Source organism: Nanorana parkeri, unplaced genomic scaffold (assembly GCF_000935625.1).
Source record: "Nanorana parkeri isolate BGI_ZX_2015 unplaced genomic scaffold, ASM93562v1 scaffold1500, whole genome shotgun sequence".
Lineage (NCBI taxonomy): Eukaryota > Metazoa > Chordata > Amphibia > Anura > Dicroglossidae > Nanorana > Nanorana parkeri.
In genome coordinates, this window is record NW_017307768.1 from 240254 (window position 1) to 243597 (window position 3344).

At 44.0% G+C, this 3344-nt stretch overlaps 1 protein-coding gene and 1 non-coding gene across 2 annotated transcripts in view; one reads left to right on the forward strand and one right to left on the reverse strand.

The window, feature by feature from the left end:
* The window catches only part of LOC108798537, a 77498-nt gene that overhangs the window by 39024 nt on the left and 35130 nt on the right, over nucleotides 1-3344 (forward strand). The gene's annotated exons all lie outside the window — the stretch shown is intronic.
* Nucleotides 791-870, reverse strand: TRNAL-UAA. Its single transcript has one exon. It is a non-coding gene; the product is annotated as a tRNA-Leu (tRNA).

The window sequence follows — 3344 nt, forward strand, 5'->3', positions numbered from 1 at the left end:
GAAAAAAAAAAATGACATTAAGTCTTGTTCAACAGATGGGCGGAGCGAGCCATGACGTCACGGCTCGCTCCGCCCATTTGACATCCTCAGCTATCAAATGCTACATATTGCAGTCATATATATCAAATGCTTCAATGCTTAAAGTACAGAGGCTATAGAGTAGCGGTTAAAGCACAGGCTTGCCAGGGCCCAGGTTCAAATCCAAGGAAAGTCAAGTAATATTTAAAGTTTTTTTTTTCATAAACGAATTTCGTCCGAAACTAATTTAATTTCGGACCCGAAAAACAAAACTAAACTAAACACATTTTTTTTTGTTTGTTTCAAAACTAAATTAAACTAAACAATTTTTTTGCTGGTGCACATGTCTAATAAATGCGTATCCTTGTTTTTGGGTAAATTTACATAATTGCAGGAAAACTGTTCTTTCCTGTTATAGAGGCGCCGGAACCAGACACACCCAAACCTGCAGAGTATTCTGTGAGTAGAGTATTTCTTGAAGACCAGAGGAATGGATGGCGGGAAAGACACACATTTTAAAGTCTGCATTTTGACTTTTGGTGACAGTGACTTACAGGCCGAAGTTCTGCATCTTAAGAAGCAGTAAGGATCAACTTTCAAGCTTCTTCCATGAGTGGGGTATAAACATCCAAAACGAGTCCCTTGGCCAAACTAGAGGATCTGATGGAGGTGTCGGTGATTCCACTGCTATTACCATTGATTAGCTTTTCCTCGGAAAACACTTAATTCATGACGTCAATTTTTACACATAACGGTATAACTTATATTTGCTTTCCAGGAGTGGGGATCGAACCCACGCGGTATATCCATTGGATCTTAAGTCCAACACCTTAACCACTCGGCCATCCTGGTAGCCAGCCTTGGAAGCCCTGAAAAAGGACCTGCCAGTCAATATATGCCTTCTTACAGCACACCAGCAGCTGCAATTAATAGAAGTTGCTGGAGTTTGCTGCCTACCCAACATACCTACCAGGAGTGGGGTTTGAACCCACAAGGATATACATCCATGGGAGATTAAGTCCAACACCTTTACCACTCAGCCATTCTGGTCAAACGAAGGTCAAAAGAAGGTCAAATCTCTTGAGCAACGAGCCGCTGTTTACAAGTAAGGGTATAGCACTTGCTACCACAATTAAGTTGTTTGATGGACATACCAGGAGTGGGCTTCAAACCCACGCATAATTGGCTTTTTCTCAGATAATTCCCTAGTTCTGATGTTATTTATGGTGGTAATTCTATTTTCTTAAGATTGCATAAGATACATTTTTTTTACCCTGAGTGGGGTTTGAACCCACGAGGATATACATCCATTGGATCTTAAGTCCAACACCTTAACCACTCGGCCATCCTGGTCACATTTTACTTCATCATCGTTGGCCGGTGTGGCTCTGCTAGACCAGATGTACGGATGGTGGGACAGACACTTATCAAACCCCGCCCCCGATATAACATTATACCTTGTTAAACTTCTGAAGCTCTGCATATCCATAGTATAGATACCTACCTGGTATACCAGGATGGCTGAGTGGTTAAGGTGTTTGACTTAAGATCCAATGGATGTATATCTTTGGGGATTGACACCCCACTCCTGGTAGGGAAATGTCACTTAAAAAAAATACTCTATGAATAGAGAATTGTCTGAGCAAAAGCTAATTATACAAAAACATAGTAATAGCATCCACAGTGAGATGTCTGACACCTCCAGGATGGCTGAAACTGCATATCCTGTCATGCCAGTGGCTTTCAAAAAACTGTTCTTTCCTGTTAAAGAGACACCGGAACCTAACCTACCCAAACCTGCAGAGGATTCTGTGAGTATTGTATTTCTTGAAGACCAGAGGAATGGATGGCGGGAAAGTACATGCACAGTAGTTTCATACCATACAGGGTCTTCTCAGAGCTCTGGGGGGGTCTATGGTTCCTTATCTACCATGTACAGCTGGATGGCCGAGTGGTTAATGCTCGGACTTAAGATGCAATGGATATATATGCTGAGGTTGTCTACCCTTGCATTAGTGTGTCAAGGGGCCTTAGGTTTCACACCTTGCCTTTTAACACAGGTAGATGCATACCATACTGGGTCTACTAAATTGGGGGGTCTACAGTTCCTTATTTACCATGTACACCAGAATGGCCGAGTGGTTAAGGTGTTTGGCTTAGAGTCCAATGGGTGTATATGCCGAGGTTGCCTACCCTTGCACTAGAGTGTCAATTGAGCCCTAGGTTTTACACCTTGTCTCAACACATGTAGTTTCATACCATACTGGGTCTTCTCAGAGCTCTGCGGGTCTATGGTTCCTTATCTACCATGTACACCAGGATGGCTGAATGGTTAAGGCATTGGGCTTAAGATCCAATGGATGTATATGCTGAGGTTGCCTACCCTTGCACTAGAGTGTCAATTGAGCCTTATGGTTTACACCTTGTCTCAACACATGTAGTTTCATTCCATATTAGGTCTACTGAGAGCTCTGGGGGGTCTACAGTTCCTTATCTACCATGTACACCAGGACGGCTGAGTGGTTAAGGCGTTGGGCTTAAGATCCAATGGATGTATATGCCAAGGTTGCCTACCCTTGCACTAGAGTGTCAATGGGGCCTTAGGTTTCACACCTTGCTCTTAATACATGTGAGTGCATGCTTTGACGAACGGACGTATATTCTGTTGCCACTAAAAATTGAACCAGATTTGGAGCCCCTCAAACCAGTGGTTGGCTTTATGAATGTAGCCTTTGGTTTCCAGAATACAGAGCGTGTCACAAATTCCACAACCGGGAGTGTGGGGGGCAGGATGTGAAAACATGTGTTTCTGTTTGTTGGTAATTACGGTCTTGGCGGTCGGGGTCTCGGTGACTCACGCTCCCAGCAGAGTCCAGCTAAGGATTTGCCAGTCTCGAAGCGCTTGGCCTGTCCTGCAGCGCAGGCTCCTGGGGTTCTGCGTCCGGGAACAGACATTCTTCTTGTGAGAACAGTAAAGCCGCAGATTCTGGTGACACTTACAATGCAATTACCGCTAACAAGAGGGATATTTACTGTCGGATACAAAACTAAGGCTGACGCCCACGTCAATAGCGCGCCGCTGCTTCTCTCTAATGTAAACTGTGAAATATCGATCAATGGATAGACAGGTAGAGCGCTCCGTGATAACTAATATCACCCCGGGGAACCAGGACCCGCGAGATGAGTGATTTATAGAATACAGAATAGAATCCATCAGCCTTTTAAAGGGAAGTGGTTTTGTATCTTCAGTTAACACACATTTTGAGTTAAAGCCTTAAAGCCGAACTAGACGTATCTCCAAAACGCTCCACCTAGCCGTGTGTCAG